Source organism: Arachis ipaensis, chromosome B9, assembly GCF_059453495.1.
Source record: "Arachis ipaensis isolate K30076 ecotype BB chromosome B9, ASM5945349v1, whole genome shotgun sequence".
Classification (NCBI taxonomy): Eukaryota; Viridiplantae; Streptophyta; class Magnoliopsida; order Fabales; family Fabaceae; genus Arachis; species Arachis ipaensis.
The window spans coordinates 106096860-106112528 of NC_142444.1; the positions used below are offsets into that span (position 1 = coordinate 106096860).

Here is a 15669-nt window from a genome sequence, read left to right on the forward strand (position 1 = left end):
CCAAGGAGATCAATGAATGCGTTGATTGAGGAAGAGATAAAAATGAACTTGATCCGGAGAATGCAACATCTCCTAAGCCCAATGAACTTCCCATTTCTGATCTTACCCATTCTCTTTACTTTCTGCTATTTACTTTCATGCTAAACCCCCTTCCCCATTTAAGATTTTGCAATTTACCTTCTGTCATTTATTTTCTGCAATTTACTTTTCCACCATTTAATTTCCTGCAATTCTCAACCCAATTTCTGCTTAGCTCAACTAGAACATTCTTCCAATTAAAGTTGCTTGACCAATCAATCCGTGGGGGATTCGACCTCACTCTATTGTGAGTTTTTACTTGATGACAATTCGGTATACTTGCCGAGGGAGATTTGTTAAAGGACAAGTTTCCGTGCATCAAGTTTATGGCGCCGTTGCCGGGGATTGATTTTGTATCAACAATGATTAAATTGGTGGATAACTAGATTGAGCATTTGTTTTTATTTTGTCTGATTTAAGTTCATTTGAGTAATTTACTTTCTGTTCAGTTATTTTCTTCCCTTTCCCCTACCCATTTTTCTTAGTTGTTTACAATTCAGTCACCAACCCACTAACTGTTTGATATATTACATCACTCACACTAACAACATTTCTGTAGAAATTACTATCTGCATCTATCTTTCTTGCTTTTGCCTTGTTGGTTGTATGACAGGTAGAAGAAGCGGGGCTTCAACTTCCTTTGATTCTGAACCTGAGAGGACCTTCCTTAGATTAAGGAGGGAAGCAAGAGGAAAGAGAGTAGTTGGTGCTGAGGAAGAGGAGGAGTACTTTGAACCAGATATGGATGAGAATATGGAGAACTATCATGAAGAAGAGGCTCACAACCATGGCCGAGAAGGTCCAGCACATCAGGCTGGGCAAGAGAGAAGAGTTCTGGGTTCTTACATCAATCCAAACCCAGGAAACTGTGGAAGTAGCATCCAACGGCCAACCATACATGCCAACAAGTTTGAACTAAAGCCACAGCTCATCACCCTTATTCAGAACAATTGTTCATTCGGAGGAAGTGTCCAAGAAGACCCCAATCAACATCTAACCACCTTCCTGAGGATATGCGATACTGTGAAGTCTAATGGTGTACATCTTGACACTTATAGACTACTTCTGTTCCCTTTTTCACTCAAGGACAAAGCATCTAAATGGCTGGAATCCTTTCCAAAGGAGAGTTTAGCAACCTGGGAAGATGTGGTGAACAAATTCTTGGCAAGATTCTATCCTCCTCAACGGATCAACAGGTTGAGAGCTGAGGTACAAACCTTTAGGCAGCAAGATGGTGAGACTCTATATGAAGCATGGGAGAGGTTTAAGGACCTGACAAGAAGATGCCCGCCAGATATGTTCAATGAATGGGTGCAGTTGCACATTTTCTATGAAGGTCTTTCATATGAATCAAAGAAGGCAGTAGACCACTCATCCGGGGGATCTCTGAACAAGAAGAAGACCATTGAAGAAGCCATAGATGTCATTGAGACTGTAGCTAAGAATGACTATTTCTATGCTTCTGATAGAGGCAACACTAGAGGAGTGATGGAGCTGAACAACGTGGATGCACTGCTAGCTCAAAATAAGATGATTACCAAGCAATTAGCTAACCTCACCAAGAAGATGGAGAGGAATCAAGTAGCAGCAATCACCACTTCAGTAGCAACTTAAGAAGGAGTGAATGAAGAGGCAGAGGGTGATCAGGAACAAGCCAACTACATTGGAAACTCACCAAGGCAGCACCATGACTGATAAACCACTATTTTATGGTTTATATTGTGTTTAATTGTGTGGTTTTATCATGATCCTTACCCACTTATTCATTAATTTAGCATGCATTTATATTTCCTTCCTGAAATTATTACATGATTGAAAACTACTTCCTAGGGACTTTTAATTATGCATTTTAATTCTCTTTTATTCCATTCAATGCCGTGATCTGTGTGTCAAGCGTTTCAGGATTTATAGGGCATGAATGAGTTGGAGATAGGAAAGGAAGCTAGCAAAAATGGAAGGAACACAAGAAATTGAGGAGATAACCAGCGAGAAGTGACGTGGCCGCATCGCTCACACGACCGCGGGGAAGAGGAGAAATCGCAGTGACGCGGCCGTATGGCGCATGCGACCGCGCGGAATGGAAAAGCACAAGCGACGCGGAGGCGTGGACGACGCGATCGCGTGGCAGGGAAAAACGCGAATGACGCGTCCGCATGGAGGACGCGATCGCGTGACATGCTCGATCTGCATAATCTGCAGAATTCGCTGGGGTCGATTTTGGACCCTATTTTGACCCAGTTTTTGGCCCAGAACAGCAGACTAGAGCCAGAGAACATGCAGAAACCAACAACAACATTCATTCTACAGAGTTTTAGTTTTAGATCTAGTTTCTACTCCTCCCCTAGGTTTTCTCTCTACACATTCATAGTTCTTAGGATTTTAATTTTCTCTTGCTTTTGAATTGGGATATTGAGAAGAGCTATTACCTCATCAAGACTTCGTCATTCTAGTTCGTTTTCTTTACTTGGCTTTACTCTTCCATGTCCTTTGCTTTGTTTAATTTTACCATTGGAATATTTTTAGAATTATTTAATACAAGGATCACTTTTATTTTTAATTGACTATTTTGATTTTTATTTACAATGTCTTTCTTTAATTCCTTTTTATATGCTATGAAATTTACATTCACAATGACCGAGTTGTTCCCTAACTTGATGGGGAGTTGATTGAAAGGAACCCTTGAGTTGGAAAGCTTAAAAGACAGATTGTAATTGGGTTTATGGTTGGATTGCCTTCTAGTCACTAATACCAATCCCTTTTAATTAAGTAGATTGCAACTTTTGAACAGACGTAGCATTCCAACTTGTTTGACTTTCCCTTACCTAGTAAAGGATAACTAAACAAGACAACCTTTAATTGTCAATTAATCCTGAGAGCAATCCAACAATAATAGGGATTCCAACTAATCAACTCCCAGTCAAGGCTTTTATTTACATTATTCAAATTCTCCAATTTATTTCCCTGTTTACTCAACTCAAACCTTTTTGAAAACATCTGATTAATAAAATAGCACACTTTTCTACAATTCGTTGGGAGACGACCTGGGATTCATACTCCCAGTATTTTAATTTTAAATTTCTGTGACACCTTTCTAAATTGATAAGTAGATTTCTGGCAAGTTAAGAACTATACTTGCAACATATATATATATATATATATATATATATATATATATATATATATATATATATATATATATATATATATTAACAATTTTTAATTCGCCAATTTCTGCTACCATCAATTTTTGGCGCCGTTGCCGGGGAGTTGCAATAGAGTGCTAAAGTTATTAATTAGAATTTATTTTTTTGCATTTTATTTTATTTTGTTACTATGAGCTGCATGTTTCTTTCGTCAAATGACGCGTTCACTTCCTGATCCAAGCTTGCCAATATTTGATCCTGAAATTGAAAGGACTATTTCACGAATAAGGCGAGCTCGGCGTCGGTTAGTCCTCTGTGAGGGCGGATCTGAAACGTCAGTTGAAGAAGAAACCAGCCCCCGTTCTACTAATTCGGTTGATTCACATGCAGACGACATGGCAGAACCTAGGAGAATTACTATCCAGGAGGAAGGAGCCCCTGATTTTACAATGCAACCGTTTCAAGCGCATCACCCAGTGGTGGCTACAGATTTTGAAATAAAGACCGCACTGCTCAATTTGATGCCCAAGTTTCATGGCTTACCTGCTCAAGAGCCTATCAAGCACCTGAGAGATTTCCAAGCAGCCTGTTCTACTGTCAGGCGTGATGGTGCAGATGAAACTTCAATTTTGCTGAAAGCTTTCCCGTTTTTTCTTGAGGGAAAAGCAAGAGAGTGGTACTACACTCAACCCCTAGCAAATGTATCCAACTGGGATACACTCAGAAAAGAATTTTTGGAAAAATTCTTTCCATCTGAAGTTACTGATAAACTGAGGAAAGACATTTCCACGATTGTTCAAGATGACAACGAGACTCTCTTTGAATACTGGGAGCGCTTCAATAATCTTCTGGAAGCATGCCCCCACCACATGATTGACAAGATAGTGTTACTCAACTATATCACACAGGGCATGAGGCCCCAAGATAAGACCACATTGGAAAGTGCTAGCAATGGGTCTATGAAGAAGTACAAGACCACTGATGAGGCATGGCAATTGATCAGCGACTTAGCTGAATCTACTAGGAACCACAGGCAGAAACAAGGCCATTCAAAAGTCGTTGTAGAAGTATCCTCTAGCAGAGAGACTGCTGCTCTAGCTCAGAGTATCTGTGAAATGACCAACTTGCTGAAGCAGATGCAATTGAATCAACAACAAGTTCAGCAAGCTCAACCTCCTCCACCACAACAAAGCCAACAGTTAGTCCCACAGAGAGTTTGTGGAATTTGTGCTGATTATAGCCATTATACTGATGAATGCCCACAGCTCCAACAGGAAGACAACATGGTGGCATCCACTCATAACTTCTATGACCGCCCCAACCAGGGGTACAATCAAGGTGGAAATCATAACCATGGATGGCAGGACAATTCTAACCAGAATTGGAAGGACAATAATAACAGAGGAGGCAGAGACAATCAGGGAAATCAGAGGTGGAATAATAACAACAATAGGCAGTAGAACCAACCTTATAGAGCACCTCACCTGAGGCAATCCCAAGGACCACAGAATACCCAACAGCAAACCTCTCAAATCACTTATCCTTCTTCATCTCCTAATGATGAGTTACTACAATCTATTGATAGGATACAACAGGCCATGGAAAACAACCTTAGTGCCACTCTAAATGGTCTGACCTCTGCTGTACAAGCTCTCGCCTCACAGATTGGATCAATGAATAACCCCAGTAACCAACCTTTGAGCTCTACTGGAATTCCCTCTCAACCATTACCCAATCCAAAGGGAGGCATTAATGCCATCACCCTAAGGTCTAGAACCACACTGCAGGAGAGGAATCAGGAGGAGCCAAGCCCACCAGAATACGCCACAGCTGAAGAGGTAGTAGAAATAGAAGATGTTGAAGAGGAAGAGGACATAGAGGACATAGCTGAAACAGAAGAAGCCCAACCACAGGAGGAAGCACCAAAAGGCGTAGACGCTGCAGAAAACACCTTTCCCTTCCATTTCCTCAACTTGCAAGGAAGCCCAGGAAGTAGCTGGAACCCGATCCTAAAATAGTAGAGATATTCAAAAAAGTTGAGGTAACTGTTCCTCTTTTTGATGTTATTCAACAGGTACCTAAATATGCAAAGTTTCTAAAAGATTTATGTATACATAAAGATAAAATTAATGAATTAGAAACTATTCCTTTAGGTAGTTCCATATCTGTTTTAATGGGAGGACTATCTGAAAAGTGTAGTGACCCAGGTCCTTGTATAGTTAGTTGTACTATTGATGGTGTAGTAATTTATGACTGCATGTTTGATTTAAGAGCATGTGTTAGTATAATGCCTTTGTCTATATATGATATTTCGAGGCTCCCTCCCTTAAAAAGGTCGGCAGCTCGTTTTGTGTTAGCAGATAAAAGTATTATTACAGTGGCTGGAATTGCTGAAGATGTTTTGGTGAACATTAAAGGGCTTACATTTCCCACTGATTTTTATATCTTGGAGATGCCCCATAATGACTCAGATAAGCCATCATCAATCCTACTTGGGAGACCATTCCTGAAGACATCAAAATTCAAATTGGATGCTTTTTCAGGAACATACTCTTTTGAAATAGATAGCCGAATAGTAATCTTCAACCTGAATGGAGTCATAAACAACCCTCCAGAAGATCATTCTCTCTTCTAGTGTGATGTCATAGATGAAACTGTAGCTGAAGTTCACAAGGAAGAGTTAGAAGAGAGGCACACTGGATAAGGTCCAAGTGTAGGGACCCTCTTGACTGACAATGAGGGCACCTCAGCATTTTCATAAGCTCCAGACAATCCAGAGCCTGCCCATGATCAGAAGTTGGAATTAAAACCTCTTCCAGTTATCATTGCAAGGGAACTCACTTCACAACAAGAAGAGCAGTTACTTGATGTACTGAGGAGGCATAAAAAGGCAATTGGGTGGAGTTTGGCAGACATAGTAGGCATCAACCCTCAAGTATGTGAGTACAGAATATTTTTAGAAGAGGGAGCAAGACCAGTCCGTCAACCCCAAAGAAGATTGAATCCCACTATCTTGGAAGTTGTCAAAAAAGAAGTGACTAGACTGTTGGAAGCAGGTATCATTTATCCTATTTCAGACAGTGAATAGGTTAGCCCAGTACAAGTGGTGCCCAAGAAGTCTGGAGTCACTACAGTGAAGAATGAGCATGGAGAGCTCATAGCAACTAGAGTTCAGAACGCTTGGAGAGTCTGCATTGATTATAGGCGTCTCAACCAATCCACCCGTAAGGATCACTACCCACTTCCATTCATTGATCAAATGCTAGATCGCCTGTCAGGTAAATCACATTATTGCTTTTTAGATGGTTACACAGGTTATTTCCAGATTCATATAGCTCCTGAGGATCAGGAAAAGACCACTTTTACATGTCCTTTTGGGACTTATGCTTACAAGAGAATGCCCTTTGGCTTGTGCAATGCACCAGCTACTTTCCAAAGGTGCATGATGAGTCTTTTCTCTGATCTTATTGAGGACTGTATGGAGGTTTTTATGGACGATTTTAGCGTTTATGATGATTCTTTTAGCCTTTGCTTAGATGGATTATCTAGAGTATTAGATAGATGTGTTAATACAAACTTTGTATTAAATTTTGAAAAATGTCACTTTATGGTAAAACAAGGAATTGTACTAGGACATGTGATATCTAATAATGGAATTTCTGTAGACCCAGCAAAGGTGAATGTTATTTCTAGTTTACCTTACCCCTCCTCTGTGAGGGAGGTCCGTTCGTTCCTTGGCCATACAGGTTTTTACAGGAGATTCATAAAGGACTTCAGTAAGGTAGCACTCCCCTTGTCCAGATTACTACAAAAAGATATTGAGTTCGAGTTCAGTGAGGATTGCAAACAAGCATTTGATAAGCTGAAGACCGTCCTGACTCAAGCTCCAATTGTGAGAGGACCAGACTGGAGCCAGCCATTTGAAATCATGTGCGATGCTTCCAACCATGCAGTAGGAGCAGCGCTAGCTCAGCGTGAAGGTAAGGATCCTTTTGTTATAGCTTATGCGTCTAAGACTTTAGACGCTGCCCAGTCCAATTATACTACTACTGAGAAAGAGCTTCTTGCTATTGTTTTTGCTCTGGATAAATTTCGAGCTTATTTACTTGGTACTAGAGTAGTAGTGTATTCGGACCATGCAGCTTTAAAGTATCTATTAGCTAAAAAGGAGTCCAAACCAAGGCTTATACGTTGGATACTGCTATTACAAGAATTTGATTTAGAATTAAAGGATAGGAGTGGTAACCAGAATTTAGTGGCAGACCACTTGAGTCGCCTTGAGCATGTTAAGGATGATTCTACTCCTATAGATGATAATTTGCATTTGATAACCTGCAAGCAGTATCTGAGGTAGTCCCTTGGTATGCACCTGTAGCTAATTATCTAGTTAGCTGCACATTTCCTCCAAACTTTTCTAAGCATCAAAGAGACAAGCTGAAAAGCGAGTCTAAATATTATATACGGGATGACCCATATTTATGGAGATGTGGCGCTGATCAGGTAATTAGACGGTGTGTGCCTCAATCAGAATTCCAGTCTATTTTAGAGGCCTGTCACTCATCTGAGAGTGGAGGACATTTTGGCCCTCAAAGAACAGCAAGAAAGATCTTAGACTGTGGATTCTGGTGGCCTACTCTTTTTAGAGATGCTGCTGAGTTTTGTAAATCTTGTCTTCCATGCCAAAAATTTGGTAATATATCCAGGAGGAATGAAATGCCTCAACAAATTATGCTTTTCTGTGAAATTTTTGATGTTTGGGGCATTGACTTCATGGGTCCATTTCTAAATTCTAATGGTTATTTTTATATATTGTTAGCTGTGGATTACGTTTCCAAATGGGTGGAAGCAATTCCTACCCGCACTGATGATGCTAACACTATTGTTTCTTTTGTGAGAAACCATATTATTTGTCGCTTCGGATCACCACGAGCAATCGTGAGCGATCAAGGCACCCATTTTTGTAACAGGAGACTAACAGGGTTAATGAAGAAGCATGGGATAATTCATAAGGTTGCGATAGCATACCATCCTCAGACCAATGGGCAAGCCGAGGTGTCAAACAGAGAGATAAAGCATATCTTGCAGAAGATAGTCAAACCTCATAGAAAAGAATGGAGCACCAGGCTACAAGATGCACTCTGGGCATATAGGACAGCATACAAAACACCCATTGGGATGAGTCCTTTCCGCTTAGTTTATGGAAAAGCTTGTCATCTCCCAGTTGAAGTAGAGCACAGAGCCTTTTGGGCAGTCAAGGAGTGCAACATGGGAATTGAGAAAGCCGGAGCTGAAAGGAAGTTGCAACTGCAAGAACTAGAGAGCCTTCGCCTAGAAGTTTATGAGAACTCAAGACTATACAAGGAGAAGATGAAGGTTGTACATGATCAGCACATCAAGAGAAAAGAGTTCCAACCTGGGGATTTAGTCCTCCTTTACAAATCTCGACTGAGGCTCATGCCAGGCAAGTTGAGATCACGATGGGAAGGTCCATACAGAGTAGAGAAGGCCGAACCGTACGGAGTTTATCACCTAAGCCATCCTTCGAGCTCTGAACTTATCAAGGTCAATGGACAACGCCTGAAGCTATACCATGGCGAGAAGATGTAGAAAAACAAGGAGCTTGAGATCTTCCTCTTGGAAGATCCCCACATAGCAGAAGATTGAGCTAGTGGAGTGTCCAACTTACGGACGTTAAAGCAAAGTGCTAGGTGGGAGACAACCCACCATGGTATGATCGTTCTTTTCTTTATTTTTTAGTTTTTCTATTCAATAACTCTTCTCTTTATCAGTACATTTCGTGCATCTGCATTTGCATATTCTTATTTAAAAAAAAAAAGTGCCGCACGACGCGTTCGCGTTGCAAGGAGAGGGGAGAAAATAAAAAACGAACAGAGAGTCATGCTGGAGCGTGGCTGGAGGCGTGCCAGTGGCACAAATCGTCCCACGCGACCGCGTCCGCATCACATGGGAATAATGGCCTCCCACGCGACCGCGTGACCCACGCGGCCGCGTGCTCTGATTTTCGACGTAAAAAGGGTGCACAACAAATTACTGCGCGCGAGTGGTGCTGGATTGGTGCTGAATGCACAATTCTATCCACGTGGAGGCATGGCTAACGCGTCTGCGTCGTTCCCTTCTGAAGCCCACTCACGCGATCGCATGCCCCACGCGATCGCGTCACCCCAAATTTGGCAAATATATCAATTCGAACAGAGAGTTGTGCAGGCGCAAAGCTGCACTCGCGCCAGAAACACAACATGGGTCACACGACTGCATGACCGACGCGACCGCATCACCTTACTTGAAGCGCAATCGCGCGGACGCGTGCTCCACGCGGCCGCGTCGCCTGCGCCGCACAGCTCAAACTTAATTGCCAAAATATCTTATCTTCCTCTTCTCCAAATCCTAATTTCTCTTTTCCCTCCTTATTTCTTCCTTCTCCCTTCTTCCTTTTATCTCCCCTTTCTCTCTCTCTCTTTCACCTCCATTAACAAGGTTTTATTTTCTTCTTCCCTCTTTCCTTTTCTATCATTCTTCTTATTTTATATGTTATTTTCTTTTCTTTCCTTTTTCTTTTCATCATCCATATTTTCTTTCTTCCTCTTTCCTTTTTACATGGTGTTAGAATTTTATTTGAGTCATTATTCCTCATTATATGCTTGTGGATTATTGCACTTGTTTGACAATTATATATTAATTTTTAAAGGATTGCTTGCATGTTCACTTTAATACTTTCTATACCTTATATACCATGCATGCTATGTGTTTGTGAAAAAGCCCATATGGCATTATGCACTTCTCTATGTTATTCTACTATTCAATGCTGCTTTTCATAAACTCCCTTTACTATTGTATTAATTGAAAATAATTGTCAATACAAACGTGATGGTTTGTTACGAGTGATGCTTGATCTATGCTACTCATTCCCTTTTCCGGCATGCCAATAAACACCTTGCATTCACTTATCGTTATACGCACTAGCTATTTTCCATTGATGACTTTTCACATGTACTCATGAGAATGTGTTAATGTCAGTTACCTCCTAATGTGCATCCATCACCACCTTTTCCGTTCTCTTCCTTGCTATATATCTCTTTGAATTTAATTTACTTTCTCTTCCATTTTCAGGATGGCCACCAAGAAAGGAAAAGAGAAAGCTACTCCCAAACCACCAATAAGAAGAGGAACTAAAAGAGCACTAGTGGCAGAGCCTTCTTCAACTGCTATCAAGCCCTCAACAAAAAGAGTTAAGAGGATCATAAAGGTTGATGAAAAGGAGAAAGCCTTTCAAGCAAAGGACACTGCGCGATTTCCTAATCGCTACTGTGAGCAGATGTTCCCCATCCTGGCTGAAAGGAGCTACAACAACGAACACCTTCTTATTCTCCCGCCCAATATTGCTACTTTTGTTGAGCCGCAAATTGAACGAAGATAATGGGGTTTCCTACAGAGACAACCAAGGCAAGTCAATCTTTCTTGGGTAATCGAGTTCTACTCTAACTTCTACCTGCCTACCCTGCAGTTTGTCTTTGTCCGTCAGAAGCAAGTCACCGTTACAGAAGAGGTCATTCAAAAAGCTTTAGGTCTTCCACCTATTCCAGAAGGATTGGACGCCTTTCAAGAAGCCGCACTCAAGCGCCAGATGTACTAATTTAATTGGGAAGCTGTTCTCAGAGTTATCGGACTACCTGGCAGCCGTTGGATCTACGGATACCATCGTACCCGCCCTAAGGGAATATCGGCTTCAGCACTTACCTTGGAGGCTCGCGTATGGGTGCAGATCATGTCCCATTACGTCTTTCCGAGCACTCACGAGTCCTCCTTCACTGTGGACATGGCCGTTCTACTATTGTGCATCCTTACAGACCAACATCTGAATCTACCAAGACATATCCGGAATGCCATGGGACACATCCAAATCGTGGGCAACTTACCTTTTCCCGCCTTGATCTCAGATCTTGTCTCAGCAGCCGGAGTTTCCTACAGAGCTAGGGACACCAAAGCCATGCTTCAACGGGATGATCAGTATGTCCCTAACGGGAAATACCTCAGACCTCCAGCGGCCACTACAAGCCTTCCTATTGCACCGGTTGAAGATATTCCTTCTTCAACACCACAAGCACCTACAACAGACGAACTGCTCCAGCAGATAATCGAAAGGTTGGATCGGCAAGAACAGAAAGCGAAGTTAAGAGAGTGCTGTAATGAGCACCGATTCAAACACCTCAAGGAGCTACTCCAGGGGCACTTCAAGGACTCAGACACTGGTGCACGAATTATAAATCACACTTTTCACAACTCGTACCACTGACCAGCAAGTGCACTGGGTCGTCCAAGTAATACCTCACGTGAGTAAGGGTCGAATCCCACGGAGATTGTTGGTTTGAAGCAATCTATGGTTATCTTGTAAATCTTAGTCAGGAAGTCAATTATGTTTATCAGTTGAATTGCGAATACACAATAGAGCATGGATTAAAGGTTACTTGTTATGCAGTAATGGAGAGTATGTTGGAGTTTTGGAGATGCTTTGTCTTCTGAATCTCTGCTTTCCTCTGTCTTCTTGTTCACGCACGCACGTCCTCCTATGGCAAGCTGTGTGTTGGTGGATCACCGTTGTCAATGGCTACCTTCCATCCTTCCAGTGAAAACTACGCTCACGCGCTCTGTCACAGCACGGCTAATCACCGGTTGGTTCTCGATCCGGTTGGAATAGGATTTACTATCCTTTTGCGTCTGTCACTAACGCCCAGCCTTCAGGAGTTTAAAGCTCGTCACAGTCATTCAATCCTTGAATCCTACTCGGAATACCACAGACAAGGTTTAGACTTTCCGGATTCTCATGAATGCCGCCATCAGTTCTAGCTTATACCACGGAGATTCTGATTAAGGAATCTAAGAGATACTCATTCAATCGTATATAGAACGGAGGTGGTTGTCAGGCACACGTTCATGATTTGAGGAAGGTGATGAGTGTCACAGATCATCACCTCCATCACAGTTAAGCGCGAATGAACATCTTAGATAGGAACAAGCGTGTTTGAATGGAAAACAGAAATACTTGCATTAATTCATTGAGACACAGCAGAGCTCCTCACCCCCAACAATGGGGTTTAGAGACTCATGCCGTCAGAGAATACAAGGGTTTGATCTAAAATGTCATGAGATACAAAATAAGTCTCTAAAAGTTGTTTAAATACTAAACTAGTAGCCTAGGGTTACAAAATATGAGTAGACTATGATGGATCATGCAGAGATCCACTTCTGGGGCCCACTTGGTGTGTGCTGGGCTGAGACTTAAGCAATTCACATGCAGAGGCCATTTGTGGAGTTGAACGCCAGTTTTTATGCCAGTTTGGGCGTTCAACTCCAGCTTTTGATCCTTTTCTGGCGCTGGACGCCAGAATTGGGCAGAGAACTGGCGTTGAACGCCAGTTTACGTCGTCTATCCTTGTGCAAAGTATGGACTATTATATATTGCTGGAAAGCCCTGGATGTCTACTTTCCAATGCAATTGGAAGCATGCCATTTCGAGTTCTGTAGCTCCGGAAAATCCACTTTGAGTGCAGGGAGGTCAGAATCCAACAGCATCAGCAGTCCTTTTTCAGCCTGAATCAGATTTTTGCTTAGCTCCTTCAATTTCAGCCAGAAAAATACCTGAAATTACAGAAAAACACACAACTCATAGTAAAGTCCAGAAATATGAATTTTTCCTAAAAACTAATCGAAATAAACTAAAAACTAACTAAAACATACTCAAAACTATATGAAATTAACCCCAAAAAGCGTATGAAATATCCGCTCATCAGACACCCCGGACTCCACTTCCTTTACTAGCACAGGGAGCCATGATGGTCCCGACTGTGGAGATACTGCTACCAGCCCACCCCTATTCCTGACAGATGGCACCGAGGACGGTGCAAAGCCTTAAGTGTGCGGAGGTCGGTCAGTACCTGACTTCCGGAGGTAATTTCTCTTCCCTAGCACCAATAAATTAGGATATTTTAGTTAAATTTTCTTTCTTTTATAGAATAGGATAAATTGCATAGTAATAGTTTAGTTGCATGCATGCTCTACTTGATTATAAAGACAATAAGTTTCTTCTAAGACTCTATCTTTAGAACAAAATTTCACTAATTTTTAAAATTTTTTTATGATAAATCTGCTTGAAGTTTTGTTTGGAACATAATTTTTGAGCTAAAGAATACACAACCTGTGAAGATTTGAGCCTTTATGCATGGTTACATTATTTAACCATAAATATTTTATTCTTGTGTGTTTACTTCTCTATGATTGTAATCTATATTTTGTTTCATCCTATATGTCCAATATTTATTATATTTGTATGCTTGCATATGATTGAGGCCATTATTTGTTTAAACTCACTTATCCAAATTAAGCCTACCCTTTTCAATTACCTTTGTTAACCACTTTGAGCCTTTAAATCCCGTTCGTTCTATATTTCACCACATTACTAGCCTTAAGCGAAAAAATAATTGTATATCCCAAATTGAATCTTTGGTTAGCTTAAGATAGAATTGTGTGTGCTAGTTAAATATGGGAAATTGTGGGAACAAAAGTTATTAAGGGAATGTATCATGATAATGCAATGGGAATTTGGATACCTACTCATGTGAAACTATAAGAATTAAAAATCTATGTGCATTGATAAGCTATGTTTATTTTTATGTCTATAAAAAAAATAAAAAAAATAAAAAAAAATCAATAAATAAATAAGGGGACAAAATTACCCCAATGCTGAATTAAGAATTCAAAGATCAATGCACATATGATAAAATTAAAATAAAAAGTTGATACATGAGTATGGAATGTAAGAGGGAATTCTGGGTAGCTAGGTATGAATTCTAAGGGTACACTAAATATATATAGGTTGGGTTAAAGCTTGGATTAATTAAAGATTCAATTTATAAGCTTACTTAACCATATATGTATCCCTACCTCTACCTTGGCCCCATTACAACCTTGAAAAGACCTCATGATGTTTGCATTGGTATATTAACTGTTGTTGATTGGTTAAGAGAAGAACAAAAGTTAGAGAGCATGATTATAGAAGGATAGAGTGATTACCCTATACACTAGAGAGATTAGAGCGTACATACATCATCAGTGAGGGTTCAATGCTTGAATTTCCATGTTCCCTGCTTTCATGAGCTCTCTTCTTGCACTTTTATCTGTCTTACTGTATAATGATAGAATTAGTGGAATTTGATTTGCAATTGTTTTAAAGAGCTTATTTACTTTTGATCAAGTGGGAAAGAATCATATAGTTGCATTCATGTATATAGCATTGCATTGCATGAGTTTCTACATGTTCATACTTATTTATTTTATCTACTTCAATTAAGCATGAGGACATGCTAGTGTTTAAGTGTGGGGAGGTTGATAAACCACTATTTCATGGTTTATATTGTGTTTAATTGTGTGATTTTATCATGATCCTTACCCACTCATTCATTAATTTAGCATGCATTTATATTTCCTTCCTGAAATTATTACATGATTGAAAACTGCTTCCTAGGGACTTTTAATTATGCATTTTAATTCTCCTTTATTCCATTTGATGCCGTGATCTGTGTGTTAAGCGTTTCAGGCTTTATAGGGCATGAATAAGTTGGAGATTGGAAAGGAAGCTAGCAAAAATGGAAGGAACACAAGAAATTGAGGAGATAACCAGCGAGAAGTGATGCGGCCGCATGGCTCACGCGACCGCGCGGAATGGAAAAGCACAAGCGACGCGAAGGCGTGGACCACGCGATCGCGTGGCAGGGAAAAACGCGAATGAAGCGTCCGCATGGAGGACGCGATCGCGTGACATGCGCGATCTGCATAATCTGCAGAATTCGCTGGGGGCGATTTTGGACCCTATTTTGACCCAGTTTTCGGCCCAGAACAGCAGACTAGAGCCAAAGAACATGCAGAAACCAACAACAACATTCATTCTACAGAGTTTTAGTTTTAGATCTAGTTTCTACTCCTCCCCTAGGTTTTCTCTCTACACATTCATAGTTCTTAGGATTTTAATTTTCTCTTGCTTTTGAATTGGGATATTGAGAAGAGCTATTACCTCATCAAGACTTCGTCATTCTAGTTCGTTTTCTTTACTTGGCTTTACTCTTCCATGTCCTTTGCTTTGTTTAATTTTACCATTGGAATATTTTTAGGATTATTTAATACAAGGATCACTTTTATTTTTAATTGACTATTTTGATTTTTATTTACAATGTCTTTCTTTAATTCCTTTTTATATGCTATGAAATTTACATTCACAATGAGCGAGTAGTTCCCTAACTTGATGGGGAGTTGATTGAAAGGAACCCTTGAGTTGGAAAGCTTAAAAGACAGATTGTAATTGGGTTTATGGTTGGATTGCTTTCTAGTCATTAACACCAATCCCTTTTAATTAAGTGGATTGTAAATTGTGAACAGACGT

The 15669-nt window shown here is 40.6% G+C and overlaps 1 non-coding gene across 1 annotated transcript; it reads right to left on the minus strand.

Moving 5' to 3' along the window:
- Positions 1 to 1272: 1272 nt before the first annotated feature.
- LOC148545784 (small nucleolar RNA R71) lies at positions 1273 to 1379 on the minus strand. The gene has a single exon (XR_015900374.1). It is a non-coding gene; the product is annotated as a small nucleolar RNA R71 (small nucleolar RNA).
- Positions 1380 to 15669: the final 14290 nt, after the last annotated feature.